The sequence below is a fragment of the Papaver somniferum genome, chromosome 2, assembly GCF_003573695.1.
Source record: "Papaver somniferum cultivar HN1 chromosome 2, ASM357369v1, whole genome shotgun sequence".
Classification (NCBI taxonomy): Eukaryota; Viridiplantae; Streptophyta; class Magnoliopsida; order Ranunculales; family Papaveraceae; genus Papaver; species Papaver somniferum.
In genome coordinates this window covers 136,341,026-136,353,249 of record NC_039359.1, presented here as the reverse complement: position 1 = coordinate 136,353,249, position 12,224 = coordinate 136,341,026, and the positions used below count along the sequence as shown (strand labels likewise).

General features: G+C 37.2%; 1 pseudogene; it reads left to right on the top strand.

Annotated features, from left to right (window-relative positions):
* Positions 1-8,071: 8,071 nt before the first annotated feature.
* LOC113349209 lies at positions 8,072-9,921 on the top strand (annotated as a pseudogene).
* The last annotated feature ends 2,303 nt before the right edge of the window (positions 9,922-12,224 follow it).

Sequence of the window (12,224 nt, the reverse complement as noted above, 5' to 3'; positions counted from 1 at the left end):
AAAAAGGGGAACCGATCCTATGGACATGGGAAACACATATAAGTTAGATACCATATATATGTGGGGAACCGATCCTAGTACCTAGTCAACCGAATTTTGGAAAGCTAGTGTGACTATGCACAGTACTCCCATGGAGGTAGAACCAAAACTTGTTTTGGTAGAACCGTTAAACCCATGATTTGTTATTGAGTGTTTTTTAATCAATCACATAGTTCTTGAAAGTTAGATGAACCAATTCTAAACTTGTTTGGAAGTGTGGCAAATCGGTTTCAAGGGTGTAAGTATGAAAAAGGAATTACAAAGTAAGGATGTCGACACACTTTGAACACAGGCCAAATTGTTTATCTTTTATTGTTCAAAGTTATTCCTTAATAGCTACAGGAAGAAAATCCCAGGATCGAAATTAAATAAGTTAAGAATCTTTTAATTAAGGTTGTTAATTTTATTTTAGGAAAATGAGAATTAGTAATGTGCATTTACTAGTTGAGATTTTCTAGAAAGATTTTCGGTCATTATTTTGGACATAACATTTCCAGGAATTATGAAAAACGAATTTGGAATGTATGGAATATCTTTGAGAATATTAATTTTCGGTTTTGGAAATTCCTTGGTGTCCAAACTTCCTTGTCTATAAATACTTGAAGTTTACATTTCTAGCAAACTAATCCTTCGTGACACCAAACTTCCTCGGTTGTGTTGTTACTGGTGAAGCCGCGTATTCGGAGAGGAGAGTAACCTAATTAGGCGAAACCTCTTACGACCGCTCAGTTTAAAGTCTTCTTTAGAACCCAAAATTCCATTGACTAAAGTTATAAGCATTTAACTCTCCCATAATTTCGTGAACTATAGGACCAACGAGTAAAAGCTAATTAGAATGAAAGAGAGTGTCTGGCAACAGAAGAAACACCTGGTTAGATAAACTCATATTTGCCTTTTGAATGTGTTGTAACTAAACTGATATTCTTCTTTTGACACGTGCAGGGGTTATAAAGGATACAAAGTCATTCCTGTAGTTACAAGGAATTATGAGGAAAGAGAGTGCCAGGCAATTAGGGGTGAGCATTTGGCCCGAATCCGCGAATTTAGCGGGGACTATCCGTATATTTGCGGGTGGATGTCCGGACAGTTCGCTAATGGTTGGATGCAGATGGATTTTTTGAAATCTAACATATTATGGATTGGCTCCTAATGCAATCTTGAAAATCCGTTAGACAACTATACCCGTTTATTTTTTTTTTAGAAAACTTCTTCGATACAAATATGAAGTTAGTATATTTGTTTTTTTATTTTTTTATTTTGTCAAATTAGGTATTCCTTTCATGTCATACTTTGATGAGCTTCCAAGATACAAAACCAATATGTGTATAAGTGGACATACTTGATTCCAAGTCCACCAAAAACATCTTATTTTAAAGAAGTCGGGTCGTTCTTCCTTTTCAAATTTTGAGTAACTTCAAAGCATTATACTCAAATTCAGTTTAAACCCTTAAATAATCTAAAGACTTAAAGGCCTAGAAAAATAAAGCTCCCACGTCGAATGGTAAGTAAACCCTCGCTTCCTATTGGTCAAAATATCCCTTTTTTGAGTTTTTTCAAACGAGCGTTTTGGTGAGGACACTTGGCAACGTATGGTTGGTTTAAAAAGAATAGGAAAAAGATTAAAAAAAGGAAACCTAATTCAATTTGGAATTTATAAAGTGCCAATATTTAGGTGAGGACACTTGGCAACATATGATTGATTTAAAAATCAAGAACTTAAAAGGATAACCTAACTTACCATGTTTGGATTTTTATGGAAGTCCAAATTCAATTTGGAAATCGAATAATTACTATATTAGGTCTATCTTTTCCAAATTGATATATATATATATATATATATATATATATATATAGGGGAAAAAATTCTCATATTTTCTGCGAAAATAAAAGAAAAAAATAAAATCTGCACATATCTATTCAATGTATTTGCCCCGCCACACCAAATCAAAAATACATCTCCACGAGGCGGGGAGAGCCCGCGCTCACCAAATCAAAAATACATTTCCACGAGGTGGGGCGAAGACCCGTGCACACCAAGTTAAAAGGAAAAAATAAAAATAAAATGTGCACATATTTTCAAACTATTTAATGTATTTTCCCCGCCACACCAAGTCAAAAATACATCTCCACGGGGCGGGGCAAAGCCCCGCGCACACCAAATCATGCACTGCTACGGGGGGCGAAGACCCGCGCACACCGAATCAAAAGTACATCTTCACGGGACGGGACGAAGACCTACGGACACTAAATCAAAAACACATCGCCACCGGGGGTGCAAAGCTCCGCGAACACCAAATTAAAAGAGAAAATATGGCCGGTGCGTAGCACGGGTGCAAATCTAGTATAGTCTTATTTCTAAAACCATATGTATACTTATTGTCTTTATTTCTCTATTTTAATTATAAAACAAATCCGTTGGATTATCCGCATCCAATCCATCCATCCGTACATTCAATGGATGCAAATTCATTGAATCTTGGATTGGATCCGGTTGCCAAATTTAAAATACGCAATAAATCAGATCGTATGCAGGTGAGATGAAAACCTGTCCATACCGTCCCATACTCACCCCTAGTGGCAATTCTTAAAGCAATTGGATGGGCCATTCAAGAACAACAAGACAAGGATCTGCATAATCAGTGGTGCGAAACTAAATGATTATATGGAGGCATGGAACTACGGGTGCACACGGTACGGTTCGGCTCGGTTCTTGCCGAGGTCAAGTACATGTACCTCCCTAGCCTCGGTTATTATATTTTTGATCGGTACTTGTACATGTGTCCTCGGTTTCGATACCATTCGGGACAAGTACGGTACCAGACACGGTTCCGGTACCAGTCGGTACTTTCTGTCAGAATTCTAGACAGATTTTCCTGTCAGTTTTCTAGACAAATTTTTGTATGTTAAGAACCTATTTTGCTGAGCAACAATATATTAAGAAATATCTCAAAGCACAATACGTAACAACTAACAAGTAGCAAAGAAAAGTGCCAAATACAAAGTCTTGAAAATCTGAAAAAGTAACAAGTAGCAAAAGTCTATAGACTGACAGACACACACAAACAATAGTCTTACTGGTGGGAAAAGTAACAAGTAGCACTGGTGGTAAAAGTAACAAGTAGCACTGGTGGCAAATACAAAGTCTTGAAAATCTATTCCATGGCAGCAACACTGGTGGTGGTGGCATTATTGTTGATAGGACCAAGTAACGCTGCAAAAACAAGTAATATCAGTTAGCTAGTTAGTAACTATTAGTCTATTACTAAAAAAAATAACACGAAAAAATATTGGAATGAATAAAATATGTATCTGCTACCTTCTTAAACTTCGGCATCGTCATCTGGTATGTAGTCACATAGAAGAGACAACTTGCCATTATCACTTTGCAGATTCAGTATGCTATTTTCACTTTGCATATAAACTACATAAGCAGATTACAAGCCAAACTACACATGTTCATGAACACAGAACACAACAACAAAGTAAGAATGTAAGATCCTCAAATTAAGAACTAACATGGTAAAATGCTAACCTTAGTAAGAGCAACTAGATGTCTTGTCTCTAGTCCAATAACAAAGTTTCAGTAGATCCAAACTTCACCAACTAATCAAGATTACTTGCAACAATACACTTGATCAAGTCAGAGCACATTGAAATACACTTGCATTTTTCTTTTGCTTTCTCCCTATACTTCAATTCATATGTTTTAAACTGATTTATCATTATCACTAATAAGAAGTAGCTTGAACTGATTATAAGCCTTCATGAATCATGAGGGAAAAAAGAAGAAAAATCTTAATTACTGAGATCAATTAGAGGCAGATCAATCAATTGATTCAATTCCAATATTCTCAATATCAATAACAAATTCAATTTCAATATTATGGTAATATTTTTCATTCATTTTCCAACAAATCTAGATTGCATGTAGCCAAATCAAGCTCAAATTAAAAAAATTCAATGAACCCAGTAATCCAAATCAAACGATAAAACAAAAACCCTATAAGGAATCACTAAAATTGGAGAAGAAAAAAAGCAAAAATAATTTACAACTGAAATTTCTTCTTCTTCTGGTTTGCTGCTTCTGCAAAAAGGATCGAGATAGATTGAGATTTCGGGTACCCAACAAATAGATCGATCACTCCTCAGTCTAAATTTAACCGAACACACAAAAGGAAGAAAATAATCAAAACCAAAATCAAAAAAGATATAGAAACATCACAATCATAATCATAATCAAAGAAATTAGTTACCTGTTGTGGACTTGTTGTTGAATTAATCAAAAAAACAGTGATGGTGGCGCGTTCTTATGAACACAGTGATGGAGGAGGAGAGCGGCGAAGAAGAAGAACTGAATAATGAAAAAAGTGAAACACTTCTGATTCTAAACCCTAACCTAATTTCTATATGTACTAGAAATGTACCATCGTCAGATTATATCTAAATCTAACATTAAATATTGATCGGTACAATCGATACGGGACGGCACGGAATATGGTTAGGGCTGAGTACCTGTACCTCCCTAGACTCGATTCCTCTGCACCCTTACATGGAACCCATAAAATATTTTAATTTCATGTAAATACAGATTTCAACAATACGGCTGATGCAGCAGCTAAACATTCTAGAAAAAACAAATGTGCATCTGAGTGGTTAGGACATATGCCAAGCTTTCTCTCTTTAACTCCCACAACTCTTTACTTTTTGATAGAAGTCTATTTCCTGTTAAAAGAAAACTTGTCATCCTTTACGTTAGCTAGCTCTCGGACAAAATGTACAATTGAGACATAGTTCAGTTACTGTATGCCGATCAGCCGATGTATTGAGGAGTACCCCCCGTAGTGCGAAGCCCATATAATTTTTTAAGAATTTTTTTTACCAAAACAAAAAAGAAAAAAAAAAACGAAAACATGTTTCGCGCTTCAAAATGCACATGGGTCCTCGTATCCCTTCCAAAATGCACGTGGGACCAAAATTAGGCCTGTCAATGGATGCTAACGTAACGGAAATAGGCTCTGTCGCTGCCGTTTCCGTTAAAATTTAGCGGATATCCGTTACCGTTCATTTCCGGCGGAAATAAGAAATTCAAAAACGTTACCGTTACGTTGGACTTACCGGATAACGGATATTTTTCCGCTGTCATCCGGTAAGTCACAGGACAGCCACAAAACAGGCTAAAAACACAGAACAAGTACACATAACAGCTTTAAAATCCAACAAAACAGGTTCTAAATCCATGCCACACCAAAAAAAGACATACAGATGTTCATGCCATTGCCACACAAGAAAACAAGTTCATAATCTTCATGTTTTTTTTGCAAAAAAAAAGACATCTCCATCTCCATTTGAGTCAACAACTGCAAATGCATTCCTCCTCCATCTCCAGATTCTCCTCTGCCAAGTCCCAAGTGCCAACTGCATCTGCAAATGCATTTACCTTACTCCTTAGTCCTGAACTTCTGTATTTTGAAAGAAAAATCAAAAGTGTTAGACATTTTAAGCTGGCAATGTCATTGTCAGTGCAATAAGCCAATAAATTGCAAAAAAAAAAAAAAAAAGATTAAGATGTACCTGTAACACAACTATCATTGTCACTGAGAGTGAGATCTGGCATTCAATCACCCAAACAAAGCAAAGCTTCAACAAGATCTGGAGCTAATGAACTCCTGTGAGATGTGAGAACTCTGCCACCAATACTAAACATAGATTCTGATGCTACACTTGTCACTGGAACTACCAATACATCTCTTGCAATCCTTGAGAGAATTGGGTACTTAGGAGCATTATTCTTCCACCAACTTAAGATATCAAACCTCATTTCTTCAGTGGCTGTGCATTTAGGAAGAACTGGTTCTGCTAAGTATGTCTCCAATTCTGACTTCTCAACCTCAAACATATTGTTTTCCATAATGAAATCATCATAATCAAATTCATATGATGTTTTTTTACCTGCAGAGCTCTCAATTGCAGTTGAATGCATTCCAGTATCAAAGTAATCTGGAGCTGTAGTGTTAGTTTCATAAGCACAGAAAAGAGCATTGAGTTCAAGCTCAAATTTGTTATAGTGACTTTTATAGTGTTCCACACCATATACTCTCTTCATAACAAACTCCACCCATTTAGATTTGTACCTAGGATCCAAAACAACTCCAATTCCCATCAAAGTGTTACTTTCTTTCCAGTAGCTATCAAATTTCATCCTCATATTCTTGGCCATGTCTCTGATATACTCATGCTCACTTGATTCCCAGAGCTTAATGCATCTATTAACTTCTTGAACCCCATTATAATACAAATTTGCTGTGGGATACTTAATCCCAGCAAATTTGGTTGAAAGGACATCAAACAATTCCAAACATTCACATATGTGTACTCCTTGTTGCCACTCCTTAGAGGTTGGTAGTATCTTGAAGTCATCATCCAAATCAGCTAGCCTAGCAAAAGCTTGTCTCAAAAAAATTGCATCCTTTAGCATCTTAAAGGGGAGTTTCACCTGGTATTCACATCTAAACCGACAGACCTTGAAGCAGGAAGCTTAACTTGGGAAATTGCACATTCAAATCTCTCTTTTCTAGCCTGACTTGACTTGACATATTTTACACACTCTCTAACTGCATCTATAAATGGAGCAGCTACTCTCATTCCCCACCCAACAATTAAGTGCAATATATGATCACAACACCTCATTTGGAACATATTCCCATTAAGAACTAAACAGTCTTTGCTATCAAGCCATTTCTTCAGCTGTTCCATCATAACATTGTTGGAGCTAGCATTGTCAGCAGCTACAGCAAAAAGCTTATTGTCTATGTTCCATTCTAGACACACTGATTTCACTACAGATGCTAGAACCTCTCCAGAGTGTGGTGATGGCACTAAAGTATATGCTAGTGTTTTCTTAACAAGTTTCCACTCCTCATCTATGTAATGCAGTGTCACACAACAATAATCATCCTTTGTATGCTTACATGACCACATATCTGTTGTTAAACTACATTTAGATGTAATATTCTCAAATTGTTCTTGTAATTGCAGTTTGAACTCAGTTGTTAGTCTCATGATGTCTTCCCTAACTGTATTCCTAGTGTAAAGCTTAGCGGTAGGATTCAAAGACTTAACTAGTTATGCAGTACAAAGAAAATGTGCATAACCAGTTATGCAGTACGCACGTTAGCGGATAACGGAACTAAACCTAACGGAAATACACGGTTCCACTACCGTTACGTTAAGAAGGAATTATCCGTTAGCTTATCGGTATCGGATATCCGTTTACCGCTATGTCGGATGGTAGCAGTAACGGCTAACGGATTATCGGTATCGGTTAACGGAAAATGGGTATCCAATGACAGGCCTGACCAAAACCTACCTCGTATGTCGTACCCCTAAATTCGCCTCGCCACCTGCGCATTACCTCGAGATTCCAAATTTCTGTGACCGTAAATATGACATGGTAATTCAAAATTTGACCCTTCAGGGCCTTCACCATCTAATAAGTTTCATCCGAAACATGAACTTAAAGCTCTGTCTTTTAGTAAAACGGATAGGAATACCTTCGTCACCTTACATATTGATGGTGGATGTAGATTTAGAGATGGAAGAGCTTGCTGGTAATGGTAGATGGAGATGAGCGCTATGGGGTAAGATAAATTTCTATCTATCATTCTATATTGAGCTTGAATTGAGCTGGCTTTCCAAGTTTAAGGAATGATTTAATAAGCTTTTCATGATGGTAGTTTAAACTCAAGAAATTAGCCAAGAGTAGAAATAATCTAGGACTAATAACCAGCTTATTTATTAGATTTGTTTATGGTCTTGAGTTATTGAATTTGAATGCGTTCAGATCTATATATCAAGCAAGTTGAAGGATTGCACAGTTGTTTGAGCTAAATTGCAAGCTGATTTCATCATTAAAAGTGCCGGCAGTCGGATTTTGCGGCGTGTTTTAGACACTAGCCTAATTTGAGATCTGAAATCTTGTATTAATTGAATTCTAATGGATCAGTCTTCGTTGTTTCGATGGTTTAAAGAATAAGTCTTAGTTCACCTGCAAGATAAACTTCATTACCCTGACCTCTACCTTGTCACAATTTTTGTCACTCTGCTGGTAGTTCTACTGAATTATCTTGTCAGGAATAACCAAACAAAGAACTATAAAAAGCTTCCACCAAGTCCTCCAAAGTTGCCAATTATTGGCAACCTTCACCAGCTTAGTAGTCTTCCACACCTCTCACTCCGCCGTTTAACCGATAAATATGGCCCTATAATTCACCTACAGCTCGGTGAGATCCCTACCATGGTGGTATCATCAGCTCGGTTAGCGAAGGAAGTACTCAAAACCCATGATCTTTCTCTTTCAAGCCGACCTCAAATTCTAGGAGCTCAACACCTCTTCTATAACTGCACTGACGTGGTTTTCGCACCCTACGGTGCTTACTGGAGACACATCCGGAAAATATGCATACTGGAACTTCTTAGTGCCAAGAGGGTCCAATCTTACAGCCCTGTGAGAGAAGAGGAGGTTGTACGTATGATTCACCGCATTGCAGATGGTCAGTACTTGTATAAAGATGGATCTACCAAGGTTGTCGACCTTACCAAGATGTTGGCACTCTATGCGAACGACGTTGTCTGCAGAACAGCATTTGGAAGAGATTTTTCAGCAGGAGGAGAGTATGATAAACATGGGTTTCAAAAGATGCTAGAGGATTACCAGGTTTTGCTAGGAGGATTTAGTATTGGTGATTATTTCCCTTCGCTGGAATGGATACACAGTTTAACAGGCATCAAATCTAGACTAGTAAATACGACTGAACGTTTCGACCGTTTCTTTGAGGATGTTATTGCTGAACATCGGAATTCTAAGAAATCAAAAGACGAGTGCAAGGACATTGTCGATGTCCTACTCGAAGTTCAAAAGGATGATGAGACTCTGACTATGGATAATGTCAAAGCCATAATCTTGGTATGTTTTTTCTCAACCTTTTTAGTTGCTTAATAAGGCAATTTATAATCTGGAAAGTGTGTGTCATGTCTATGGATTTGGATGCAGGATATGTTTGCTGCAGGAACTGATACGACTTTCATAGCACTAGATTGGGGGTTGACAGAGCTCATAATGAATCCAAGAGTCATGGAAAAAGTACAAGCTGAAGTAAGAGCAATTGTTGGAGATAGGACTACTGTGTTAGAGACTGATCTTCCCAAAATGCCATACTTGAATGCTGTCATAAAAGAGATTCTCAGGATGCATCCTCCTGCTCCAGTACTAGTCCCAAGAGAATCCATGTCCGAGGTAACAATAGACGACTATGAAATTCCTACAAAAACAAGGTTCTTCGTTAATGCTTGGGAAATTGGGAGAGACCCTGAATCCTGGGACAATCCAGATGTTTTTGAACCGGAGAGATTCATCGGCAGCTCTATTGATTACAAATGACAGGATTATGAACTCATTCCGTTTGGGTCTGGGAGGAGAATGTGTCCAGCCATTACATTTGGAATAGCGAGTGTAGAACTCGCTCTTGCTCAAGTTCTCCATAGCTTTGATTACGAGCTCCCGCCTGGTATCAAGGCAGAGGATCTTGACATGACCGAAGTGTTTGGCATCACAATGCATAGGATCTCTCATCTCATTGTGGTTGCCAAACCACGCTTTGTTCCGCTTTTTTTTTTATTTAAAGGGCAAATTTTATAAAAAGGTATCATTGTGACACCAGAAGAGTGACACAAGATAGCAGAAGTTACGAAGTAGTATGCATTACTGCATTCCAATTACATAATAGCGAGGATAAAGTAAAACCTGTGAATAAATCAGATTTTAAACCCCAATTGAACATAATACATTTGACATCTGTAATTAGCTGATTCAAATCCTTACTCGAATTGTTGTGAATTCTTGCGTTTCTTTCATTCCAGACACACCACCAAATGGCAAAGGGAAGAATACTCCAAATTTTCTTCTTCCTGTTTTTTGAACTTCTCCTGGACTTGTCACCCCATTCCCATAAATTAGTTCTAACATTCTTTGCTAACACCCTATTGATTCCAAAGCTATCAAGGAAATAAGACCATATATGAAAAACCAGTTTGCAATGTAAGAAAAGATGCTCATTCGTCTCTATTCCATCTCCACATAACACACAATGCGGATCTTGTACCATTCCTGCACTATATAAATAATCAATAGTTGGAGCTCCACTAAAGCATAACGTCCATACCAGGAAAGACACCTTTAGTGGTACTTTGGAGCTCCACAACTGCTTGTCAGGGAAAGCTAACAATCCTCCAGTTTCCAAGGCCGAATAAGCATTAGCTACAGAAAAATCATCCCCATAACGCCACTTTCTAGAATCTTCAGTTGATAGACTTGAAGGATCACCAATAATCTGTAAAAGATTTGCCACCTCCAACATCTCCTGCTCAGTTAGATGTCTAGAAAAATTTAAAATCCATGCTCCCTCATTGGATATCAAATCACTTACCATGGCCTTTTTCTGTCTAGCAAGATGATACAAGCCCGGAAATAGCTGTTTAAGAGGAAATTCACCTGTCCACACATCCTCCCAGAAATACATACATAAACCAGAACCAATTGTCAAAATAGTGCCAGATTTAACAAACTCTCTTGATTTCAGAATGCCATACCACACATTATGACACACTGAATTCTTTGTCAGAGAAGGCATAAAAGCTTCAGCAGATCCACCAAATTTTTGATTGATAATCCTTTTCCACAAATCATATTTTTAAGCTCCATATCTCTAAATCCATTTTGCATGAAGGGCTTTATTCACCAACTACAACTTCTTAATACCAATTCCCCCTCTACATTTAGGCAAAGTAGCTCTAGACCATGACACCCAACTTCTCTTCTTAGTAGAATTGCTTGAACCCCAAAGAAAATTTCTCATAATTTTCTCTATTTCTTTAGCAACAGACACATGCATTTGAAAGATAGACAAATAATAAATAGGAAGACTCGACAGAACACTCTGAATCATGATAAGCCTTTGACCTTTATATAAATAGCTTCTCTTCCAACTTGACAATTTTTGCTGAAATATTTGAATGATATCAATCCAAATTAGTCTGTTTTTTTATTTACTATCTAGAGGGATGCCCAAGTAATTCAATGGTAATTGAGACATAGAGCATCCAAATATGTTAGCACATACTTCAGCATTATGTAACTAACCTAAGCCCACTGTAGTACTCTTTATATAATTTACCTTAAGACCAGAAATACTCTCAAAAGCCAACATAATATGTTTAAGATTTTGAACTTGAGATTCCTCATCCTTAAGAAAAACTATTAAATCATCTGCAAATTGAAGATGAGTTATAGGAATACCTTGTTGAGAGACGGAAAATCCAGAAATAAGGCCATCCTCATCAGCTTTTCTAATCATTAAGGAGAGAACTTCCGCTACCAAAATGAACAAAAAAGGTGAAATTGGGTCACCTTATCGAATGCCCTTTTGACTTTTCAACATATTAGTTGCCTCCCCTTTCAGCAAAACAACAAATCTTGGTGTTGAAATACACCACTTGATCCAAGCTCTCCATTTCAAACCAAACTCAAATCTAGCCAAAGTAGTATCAACACAGTTCCAATTTACATTGTCGAATGCCTTTTCAAAATCTACTTTGCAAATTATACCTGTATCTTGTTGTCTAAGCTTGGAGTCAATCAGTTCTGAAGCAATTAAGATACCATCTTGAATCTATCTCCCCTGAATAAAATCCCCTTGATAATCTGAGATGATAGAAGGAAGTACAATTTTAACCTCTCAGCAAGCACCTGTGATATGATTTTGTAGACACTACCAATAAGACTGATTGGTCTAAAATTATGTAGAGAGACAGCACCATTACATTTGGGAATGAGAATCAGATTTGTGCAGTTAAGTCTTCAGTCAAGCATGCAAGTAGCCTCAAATTCCTTCACCACCAACATTAAATCCTTTTTGATCACATTCCAAGCACATTTATAGAATTCCATGGTAAATCCATCAGGACCTGGACTTTTATTTGAACCAAAGTGATTAATAACAGACTGCACTTCTTCTTCAGTAAAAGGATTCTCCAAGTTCATACTTTCTTCAACTGAAATCGCAGGCATAACAAGTTGCTCAAAACCAGGCCTTATTTTATGATGTTCTGTGAATAAAGAGATAAAAATTCTT